This window comes from Rattus rattus, chromosome 13 (assembly GCF_011064425.1).
Source record: "Rattus rattus isolate New Zealand chromosome 13, Rrattus_CSIRO_v1, whole genome shotgun sequence".
In the NCBI taxonomy this organism is placed as follows: domain Eukaryota; kingdom Metazoa; phylum Chordata; class Mammalia; order Rodentia; family Muridae; genus Rattus; species Rattus rattus.
In genome coordinates, this window is record NC_046166.1 from 21,918,585 (window position 1) to 21,929,999 (window position 11,415).

Genomic DNA, 11,415 nt, shown 5'->3' on the forward strand with positions numbered 1-11,415 from the left:
ATGAATTGACTAGGAGGTGCCTGTGGGCCAAGAGGTTTGTAGACATCAGGAGCCAACTAGGGGATAAAGTGAATATTCACAACTTGACCTTTCGGAACACTGGGGTTTCCGTTTGCATACATTTAAAAGGGTCTCACTCAGCCAGTTTAAAACAGGGATGGGCTTTCCAGTTTGTTCATACTTCTCTTTCCTTCTACAAAACATCAAAACGCTTTAATAGCAGTTCCCTCACGTCTTGCTTGATAATGCCCATGAGTAACCATGGTTGGTACTGTAAGTGCCCCCTGGCGGAAGGCTGCATTTACTGCAAGCAGTTTGTAAAACTGTTGGAGCTTTTCATCTGCCATAAGCGAGAAAGGGTGGAACATCCTTCCATCCACCAAATATGATGACGGTTTATTGAAATCCCTACAAGAATCATCCAGGATCCTCGAGAAGAGTTCCAAACGATTCTTACGAAGCTTTAATCTCTCATTGCGAAGAGGACGTAAATCCTGCCTTTCTAAATCTGTCTGTCCAATTGCTGCCACCTGCTGGACAGAACAGTGAAGGAAGGAGGCTGGTCGCAGGACTGGTGATAAGGCGGGGCTCATGTTGGGTCTCTGTCCCTCAGAGTGGTCACCTTTTCTCTTGGGTTCCCACTGTTTGCTACAGCGAGGGAGACCTTTGCCCACGCAGAGTGTAAGGTTGGATATTTTTTGGTTGTAAATTCTTGATATAGTTGGCGCTTTTCTCTTAAAAGCCATGAAGATCTGGGCATAGGGTATTTTGACCACTTTCTTGTCCTTCGACAAAACTCATCTGGCTGGAAGGTGTCACTGAAATTTAAACTTTCACCTACGGGCCAGACCTTATGGAAAAAAAGTAAATCAACATTCTTCCTTTTAGGGTTTTCATCCATAGGTCTGTCTTTCTCGTAATTGAGAAACAGCAACATGTGATAGAGACTGACTGAAGATGTTTTGTTTCTTGGAAAAGAGGACAAGGAGGCGATGGTGTGGTGCCCTGAGAATCTGATTGGTTCACTGCCTTGTTCGGAACACTCACAGAACCCTCCTGGTTTGTGGAATCTCCAAGAGTGTCTAGGATGAAATCTCTCTGTCTTATTACTTACAGCCTCTCTAAAACTCGAGCGCTCTGAAGCCCACTTGAGACTGGTGGCTTTGTTATTGAAAACTTGTCTGTCTGTCTGTCTGTTTCTCCCACCCCATGTGTGTATGTATGTGTACATGTGTTTATGTGTGAGTGTGTATGTGTGTATGTATGTATGTATATATGTATGTGTGTTTATGTGTGAGTGTATGTGTGTATGTATGTATATATGTATGTATGTGTATGACATATTTGTGTGTGAATATGTGTGTGTGTTGTTTTGAGGATTTTGTGGTTTTGATTTTCATAAGCCTTGATTTTTCCCCATGTAGAAGAAAGTCAGAAGAACAAGAAAGACCAAAGAAAGAAAACTGGTTACCAGAGCACACATTGGGGTCCTCTTGCCAGCCACTTATCCTATTATACCCAGGGTGTAATGAGCCTTGGCACACTGGCTTCCTTCTTGTCATGGTCAAGCACAGGGGGAGGATCCAAATCTCCAGACCACAACCCAGGAGCAAGTATGATGCCAGTGACAGCACCAATGACATCTGTCCTGCCAGGTGACAGCACCAATGACATCAATGTCCTGCAGTCTCTCACACCTCTGCATCCCGGGTTCCACCCTGCATCAGGCTGAGAGTTCAATTCTGACCTGTGTTGCACAGAGGGACAAAGAGAAAAGGGCAGGAATGAGCGGCTGTGTGCAAACCTGTGTGTGCTCTCCCGGCTCTCTGTTTGCTTCTTCTTCACAGAAGGGAAGGCTGGGCAAGAGCCTCAGCCTGGGACAGGAAGGGTGAGAAATCCAGCACTGGGTACCACATTTCCCCCCACTATGATGGAGTGGGGGTTTCTCCCAAAATGGCATGGTACGGCCCTATGGGAAGGAAGTGGGGTAGGCCACACCCCTCTGGGTGCTCTATCAGTGGCTTCCAGCTTTGTCCCAGAAGCAGGACACTGATATGTATGACACATGATGTGATGTGAGAGCCTGGAGGGTGACTACTGATTCCCATCCTCTCTTGGGTCAGGGACAAGGACACAGGAAACAAGAGTGTACCTGGCACATCTCAGGTACTGCCTGTATCAACTTATCTGGGAGGAAGCCTGGGAAGGGAACTAAAGGGAAAAATGAAACCCCATCTTTCTTCCAGAGAGGCTGGGGGAGAGTATGGAACTAAGGCAGTGGCCCAAACCAAACAATAAACAACAGAAGTGTGTGTGTGTGTGTGTGTGTGTGTGTGTTATAAGTACATATTAACCCTGAAGAAGACGTTGCCAAAGGGTTGCCATGGATTTGGACCAAGTACATTCACGGACTTTCTAGTTGGGGCACAGTGTTTTGCTTGAAGTGAATATCCTTGGAGAAACTAATATTCCTTTCTTGTGTTCCATGTCCATTTTATGTCACAGGAGTCTCCAGTTGGTGGATACCCTCAGGACTTTTAAACGCTGGCTGGCCCTGTGGTCGTGGGGTATGGTATTTGTGGGTTCTGTCTCTGGAGAAGAGGATTGGAGGAGTTAAAAGAAAGGCAGGAGCAGGAGAGAAGGAACTCCCTGGGGTTATGGGGAAAGAGTACATGTTCTTGGGACATTGTCTTTTAGTACATGTCTTTAGACATTGAGTTTCCTGGTTGAGTCACCAAGAATTCTCATGAGGGGTGGGGTGGGGTGAGGTGAGAGACCAGATCAACTCCATCCTGGGTTCAGGCTCCATCTTAGAGACCTTGAGTTAACCACCAGGCCCTCACCTAGCACTGGTCTCCAGGTCACTCCCTAACAGCCACCAAACAGGTGGAAAGCAGTAGTCACACCTGTACCTAAAGATATTTACTTATGATAGTTTATGGTTTGGCTCCCAGCACCAGCCAATCATTTTAGAGGGCAACAAATTCCATAGTAGCTCCCCAATCAGATGTGTGCCAGGCTAGAGACCCCTTGCTTGTTTGCTTGCCCCTCTAAATGCTTGCTTGAAACTGAGCTCAGGGCGTCACCCTCCCATCCTGCTGTGCCAGTGACAGAGGCGAGCCCAAGCTTGAGCTTGAAGAAGACTCTAGTGAGATTGCATTGCAATCGGCTCCTTGGTGGCCTTTTGGGGTTCTCAAAATAGGCACAGCAAGGTGAGGTGGAATGAAGTTTCCTTCTTAGGCATAAATTTCTCTCAGAATTTTAGGCAGTCTAGCTTAGTGTAAGAAGGGCATACTTCAGCTACTAAAAGTTAGCCATTTGGAGCATTTTGAGATTTGTTACTAGGCTCACAGGAGGGACAAGCTCTAGTCAGAGACAGCAAGACCAACTAAAACCAGAGACAACCAGATGGCGAGAGGCAAGCACGAGAACATCAGCAACAGAAACCAAGGCTACTTGGCACCATCAGAACCCAGTTCTCCCACCACAACAAGTCCTTCATATCCCAACACACTGGAAAGCAAGATCTGGATTTAAAAAATCACATCTCATGATAATGATAGAGGACTTAAGGAGGACATAAATAACTCCTGCGTCAGCTGCTTCAGTGTGGAGCTGTGCTTCAACTCAACGTCCTCTTGCTCCTGTCTGAGCTTTTCCTCAGCTTCCTGCTCACATTCTCTCGTCAGGATGTCCAGCTCCTGCTGACGCTCCTTGTCAGAGCTTGAAGATCTTTCTGCAGCCTTGCCACCTCCTTGCTCAGCTTCTGTTTTTCCCACCCTGATCCTGCTAACTGACTCCAGTGACCTGGAGTCCATCCATGGTAGTCCCCAATTTCAATGGGATCACATGTGATTTGGAATTTTCCTCAGGGCTGTCTTCCAAAATTTCCACAGATGTATTTTTTCCCATCCGTTTCTTGCTGTGGAGATTGTGATTTTTTTTCATATTCTAAGGTCAACTTTTCCATTTCAAGTCTCAGGGCGCCCCTCTCAGTTATTAAGTCTGACTCCAGCTCTCTCACCCTTCGCTCCAGGGTCTGGCGGGTCAGCTCCTTTTCCTGGAGGGTTTTCTGGACACTGTCAACCACACTTGCCCAATTCCGCTTCACTCTTGTGCTGTTTTTATGAGTTTCTTCTCCCACGGGCTGGGGCAGAATTAAAGATCACTTCATGTTTTCTTGAGTTCTTCTTGAAGACATCCTATCAAACTTGATCTTCGAGCTGCTTGGCTCCAGCGCCTAACTTTACGGCGGGCGGCGCCCTGTGCTGAACCTCAGACTGAGATGGCGTCGCCTGACCTTCGCCCTGCTCCCGCCAGCGCAGCAGCTTCTCGGTTTCAATTACACGTCTTCGCAGCATGTAGCTTCTTTCCATGCCTTCTGTGTGCAGTCTTGGGAATCTGTTGCCTCTTGTTCGGGAGATGCTGCCACATTTCCCATGGATCTAGACACAACTGGCATTTCAGGTTGTGGAGAACCTTGTAGGTTTTTAAGTTTTCCTTCTAGAATATAAATTTGCTTTTCTCTTTCTTGTAATTTTGCACTCAGCTCATTCAACTGGCTTTCTGTGTCCTTCATGCTGCTGTGTTTTCTCTTCAGCTGAGACAAGAGCTGCTCCCATGGCGTGATCTTCTGTTCCGCCTTCCTCTTCAGCGCCACTTCTGCAGCTCTTCTAACTCAAGTTTGTCTTCTAAAGCTTTCGCCCCCATCTCTGCTTTTCACACTTGAGCTCACATGCTCTACTTCCTTCTTCACAACTCCAAGCTCAGCTTGCAGCGAGGACACGTGCTCTCGCAGTCCCAGGACGATCTCCTCAGCCTCCCTAAGAGAAGATGCATGGCTGGTGTCCTGATCTTGCCCATGCGTGGCTTTGAACCTCATCTTGAAGAAAGAGGGAGACTGAGGCTGTGCAGCAGCTGTCGAGGAAGCTGCCCACGTGTGGTGTTTCTGGAGAATGGCGCTGTCATCAGGGGTCATTCCTGTAGCTTTAAGACAGATGTTACGCTGGCCACAAATAACGTTGCTTTTGAAACACACATTCTTGATGGAGAAATGGTGATAGTTTTGTTCTTTTTTATTCAATTTTCTTTTCCCTGGGAAGTTTTCTGTGTTTTAAAGGCTGTTCTGATTGGGCCCCACCCGGTTTGACTGTTCAGTGCCTCTTTCTTGGGCTCTTCTCCCTCTCTTGAAAGAACTGTCTATCTTCCTTATTTAATTTAGGGTGGCTTCTTAAAGACTTGTGCAATACATTTTGAGGTGAAACTTGCTGAGTTTTTTTTCTGATAAATTAGAAAATTTTATTGACTGTTTCACAGATTGATTTGTTGAATATTTCCTAAAACCTAATTCTTTAAGCTATGAAAAGTCTTAGATGAAAGTACCATAAGTTTACCTAGCTTTTGTACTTATATTACGTTTCAGAGGAAAAAATACTACAGTAAATAGTACATAATCCTATTGTCTGCAGCTCTGTGACTGTTGGCCATGTCATCTCAGAGGATCAGATATATATATGAAATACATATATATGTATATGAAGAAGGACATAAATAACTTCTTTAAAGAAATACAGGAGAACACAGGTAAACAAGTAGAAGCCCTAAAAGAGGAAGCACAAAAATCCCTTAAAAAATATAGAAAAATACAACCAAAGAGGTAAAGAAATTAAACAAAACCAACCAAGATCTAAAAATGGAAATAGAAACAATAAAGAAACTACAAAGGGAGACATCCTTGAAGATAAAAAAAATCTAGGAAAGAGATCAGGAGTCACACATGCAACCATCACCAACAGAATACAAGAGATAGAAGAGAGAACCTCAGGGGCAGAAGATACCATAGAAAACATAGACACAATAGACAAACAATGCAAAATGCAAAAAGCTCCTAGCCCAAAATGTCCAGGAAATCCAGGACACAATGAGAAGACCAATCCTAAGAAGAATAGGTATAGAAGAGAACTAAGATTCCTAACTTAAAGGGCCAGTAAATATCTTCAACAAAATTATAGAAGAAAACTTCCATAACTTAAAGAAAGAGATAACCTTGACCATTCAAGAAGCCTAGAGAACTCCAAATAGATTGGACCAGAAAGGAAATTTCTCCTATAATAGTCAAAACATGTTGGGAGCAATGCTCTTAAACCCCTCCATTATTGATGTTAATATTATAGTTAGAGTTAAGTATGACTGGGTTCATGGAAAATCCCCAGCCAGCTGCAGAAGACTAATACAAATCTGGTGGTCAGGATGACTAATGATATGACAAACTTGTGACTTTTCTGAGAAACCAACATCCTGTTGACATCAGCTGACCACAAGAGCTCTGTGTCCTTGGCTTGTGTAGATGTTTCCCATGTCCCCCTTCCCTCTGTTACCCCTGCTATGGTATAAATTCAGCCTTTGGAAAAAATAAAATTGTTGCCTTGATCAGACTCTTGTCTTGGTGTCCTTCTTCATGCCTCTTGTCCCCCATTCTCTCCTAGGTGGTCACCAACCTCCGCTGATTGCACTGTGGGCCAGGGCAAAAACACCAAATACACAAAACAAAAAAAGAATATTAAAAGCAGTAAGGGAAAAAGGTCAAGCAACATATAAAGGTAGACCTATCAGAATTACACCAGACTTCTCAACTGAGACTATGAAAGTTAGAAGATCTTGGGTAGATGTCATACAGACATGAAGAGAACACAAATGCCAGCCAAGGCTACTATATCCAGCAAAACTCTCAATTAATATAGATGGAGAAACCAAAATATTCCATGACAAAACCAAATTTATACAATATCTTTCTACAAATCCAGCCCAATAAAGGATAATAGATGGAAAAACTACAATACAAGGAGGGAAACTACACCCTAGAAAAAGCAAGAAAATAATCTTCTTTCAACAAACCCAAAAGAAGATAGCCACACAGCCATAATTCCACCTCTAACAACAAAAATAATAGGAAACAACAATCGCTATCCCTTAATATCTCTTAACATCAATGGGCTCAATTACCCAATAAAAAGACATAGACTAATGAACTGGATACGAAAACAGGACCCAGCCTTTTGCTGCATACAGGAAGCATACCTCACTGACAAAGATAGACACAACCTCAGAGTAAAAGGCTGGGAAAATTTTTTTAAGCCAATAGTCCCAAGAAACAAGCTTGAGTAGCCATTCTAATATCAAATAAAATTGACTTTCAAACAAAAAAGATGAGGAAGAACACTTCATACTCATCAAAGGGAAAATTTACAAAGATGAACTTTCAATTCTGAACATCTATGCTCCAAATGCAAGGGTACATACATTCATAAAAGAAACTTTGCTAAAGCTGGAAGCATATATTGCACCACAATAATAATGGGAGACTTCAACACCCCACTCTTGTCAATGGACAAATCATGGAAACAGAAACTAAACAGAGACACAGTGAGTTCAATATATGGAAATCCATCAACATAATACACTACATAAACAAACACAAAGAAAAAAACATGATTATCTCATTAGATGCTGAAAAAGGATTTGACAAAATTCAACACCCCTTCATCTTAAAAGTCTTGGAAAGATCAGGAATTCAAGGCCCATACCTAAACATAGCAAAAGCTATATACACCAAACTAGTAGTCAACATCAAACTAAATGGAGACTAACAGAAATTATGAACAACATGGATTTAACAGGTATCTAACATTTTATCCTAGAACAAAAGAATATATCTTCTTCTCAGCACTTCATGGTACCTTCTCCAAAATTGACCATATAATTGGTCACAAGACAGGTCTCAACAGATACAAGAAGATTAAAACAATTCCATGCATCCTATCAGATCACCACAGACTAAAGGTGGTCTTCAATAACAACAAAAACAACAGAAAGCACACATACACATGGAAGCTGGAAAATGCTCTACTCAATGATAACTGGGTCAAGAAAGAAACAAAGAAAGAAATTAAAGAGTCTTTAAAATTGAATGAAAATGAAGGAACAACATACCCAAACTTATGGTACACAATGAAAACAGTGCTCAGAAGTCAGGTCACTCATAGTTCTGAGTGCCTCCAGAAAGAAACTGAAGAGAGCACACACTAACAGTTTGACAGCACATCTGAAAGCTCTAGAACAAGAAGAAGCAAATACACCAAGAGGAGTAGATGGCAGGATACAATCAAACTCAGAGCTGATATCAACCAAGTAGAAACAAAAGAACTATACAAAATATCAACAAAACCAGAAAGTATACCAGACTAACCAGAGGACAAAGAGGCAGTATCCAAATTAACAAAATCAGAAATGAAAAGGAAGACATAACAACCGAATCTGAGGAAATGAAAAAAAAAAAAACTATCAGATCCTATTACAAAAACCTATACTCGACAAAACTGGAAAATCAAGAGGAAATGGAAAATTTTCTAGACAGACATCAGGAACCAAAGTAAAGTCAGGATCAGATAAACCATCTAAACAGTTTCATAACCCCTAAAGAAGTACAAGCAGTATTCAAAACTCTCCCAACCAAAAAATCCCAGGACCTTCTGTCAGACCTTCAAAGAAGACCTAATACCAAAACTGTGCAAACTATTCCACAAAATAGAAAAAGACAGAGCACTACCAAATTCCTTCTATGAAACCACAATTTTGCTTATACCTAAACCACACAAAGACCCAACAAAGAAAGAGAACTTCAGACCAATTTTCCTTATGAATATCGATGCAAAAATACTCAATAAAATTCTTGCAAACCGAATCTAAGAGCACATCAAAACAATCATCCATCATGATCAAGTAGGCTTCATCCAGGGATGCAGGGATGGTTCAATATATGGAAATCCATCAACATAATACACTACATAAACAAACACAAAGAAAAAAACATGATTATCTCATTAGATGCTGAAAAAGGATTTGACAAAATTCAACACCCCTTCATCTTAAAAGTCTTGGAAAGATCAGGAATTCAAGGCCCATACCTAAACATAGCAAAAGCTATATACACCAAACTAGTAGTCAACATCAAACTAAATGGAGAGAAACTTGAAGGAGTTTCACTAAAATTAACAATTAGACACACACACACACACACACACACACACACACACACACACAGATACAAATTGGAAAGGAAGAAGTCAAAATATCACTATTTGCAGATGATATGATAGTATCTTTAAGTGACCCAAAAAATTACAACAGAGAATTTCTTCAGCTGATAAACAACTTCAGCAAAGTGGCTAGATATAAAATTAACTCAAATAAATCAGTAGCCTTCCACTTCTCAAAGGATAAACAGGCTAAGAGAGAAATTAGGGAAATGATATTCTTCATAATAGTCACAAATAATATAAAATGCCTTGGAGTGACTTTAACCAAGCAAGTGAAAGATCTTTATGACCAGAACTTCAAGTCTCTGAAGAAAGAAAATGAAGAAAATCTCAAAAGATGGAAAGATCTCCCATGTTCATGGATTAACAGAATTAATATTGTAAAAATGACCATTTTGCCAAAAGCAATCGACAGATTCAGTGCAATCCCTATCAAAATCCCAAATCATCTCTTCACAGAGTTAGAAAGAACAATTTGCAAATTCATTCAGAATTACAAAAATCCAAGAGAGCGAAAACTATTCTCAACAATAGAAGTTCTGGGGGAATCACCATCCCTGACTTCAAGCTGTATTACAGAGCAATAATACAAAAAACTGCATGGTATTGGTACAAAAAAACAGGAAGGTAGATCAATGGAATAGAATTGAAGACCCTGAAATGATCCCGCACACCTATAGTCACTTGATCTTTGACAAAGGAGCCAAAACCATCCAATGGAAAAAATAGCATTTTCAACAAATGTGCTGGTTCAACTTGATGTCAGCATGTAGCAGAATGCAAATTGATCCATTCTTATCACCTTGTACAAAGCTCAAGTCCAAGTGGGTCAAGGATCTCCACATAAAACCAGGTACACTCAAACTAATAGAAGAAAAATTGAGGAAGTGTCTTGAACACATGGGCACTGGGGAAATTTTCCTGAACAAAACACCAATGGCTTATGCTCTAAGATCAAGAATTGTCAAATGGGACCTCATAAATTGCAAAACTTCTGTAAGGATAAGGATACTGTCAGTAAGATAAAACGGCAACCAACAGATTGAAAAAAAAAAGATTTTTACCAATCCTACATCTGATAGAGGGCTAATATCTAATATATATACATAGAACTCAAGAAGTTAGACTTTTGAGAACCAAATACTCCTATTAAAAATGGGGTATAGATCTAAACAAAGAATTCCCAACTGAGGAATAGCGAATGTCTGAGAAGCACCTAAAGAAGTGTTCAACACCCTTAGTCATCAGGGAGATGTAAATCAAAACAATCCTGAGATTCTACCTCATACCAGTCAGAATGGATAAGATCAAAACTCAGGTGACAGCAGATGCTGGTGAGGATGTGGAGAAAGGAACACTCCTCTATTGTTGGTGGGATTGCAAGCTGGTACAATCACTCTAGAAATCAGTCTAGAGGTTCTTCAGAAAACTGGACATAGTACTACCTGAGGAACACTTTTGGGCATATACCTGAAAGATGCTCCAACATATTACAAGGACACATATTCCATTATGTTCATTGTACCCTTTATGTATAATAGCCAGAAGCTGAAAGAACCCAGATGCCTTCAACAGAGGAATGGATACAGAAAATGTGGTACATTTACAAATGGAATACCACCACCTATTAAAAACAATGACTTCAAGAAATTCATAGGCAAATAGATGGAACTAGAAAATATCATCCTGAGTGAGGTAAACTAATCACAAAATCACACATGGCATGTACTCACTGATGAGTGGATATTGACCGAAAAGTTCGGATTACCCAAGATACAACCACAGACCACATGAAGCTCAAGAAGAAGGATGACCAAAGTGGGGATGCTTCAGGCCTTCTGCAAAGGGGGAACAAAGGTATTCATAGGAGGACATATGGAGACAAAGTTCAGAGCAGAGACTGAAGGAATGACCATTCAGAGGCTGCCCCACCTGGGGATCCAGCCCATAAACATACAGTCACCAAACCCAGACAATATTGCTGATTTCAAGAAGTGCATGCTGATAGGAGCCTGATATAGCTGTCTCCTGAGAGGCTCTGCCAGAGCCTGACAAATACAGAGGTGAAGGCTAGCAGCCAACTGTTGAACTCAGAATGGACTCACCATTGGAGGAGTTAGAGAAAAAATTAAAGGAGCTGAAGGGGGCTCCATAAGAACAACAATACCAAGCAACCAGAGCATCCAGAGACTAAACCACATGGACACATGGGCAGACCCATGACTCCAGCTGCATATGTAGTAGAGGATGGACTTGTTAAGCACCAGAGGGAGGAGAAGCCTTGGTCCTGCCAAGGGTGGACTCCCAGTGTAAGGGAACA

General features: G+C 41.5%; 1 pseudogene; it reads right to left on the reverse strand.

Moving 5' to 3' along the window:
* Nucleotides 1-203: 203 nt before the first annotated feature.
* LOC116914976 lies at nucleotides 204-4,978 on the reverse strand (annotated as a pseudogene).
* Between the last annotated feature and the right edge of the window lie 6,437 nt (nucleotides 4,979-11,415).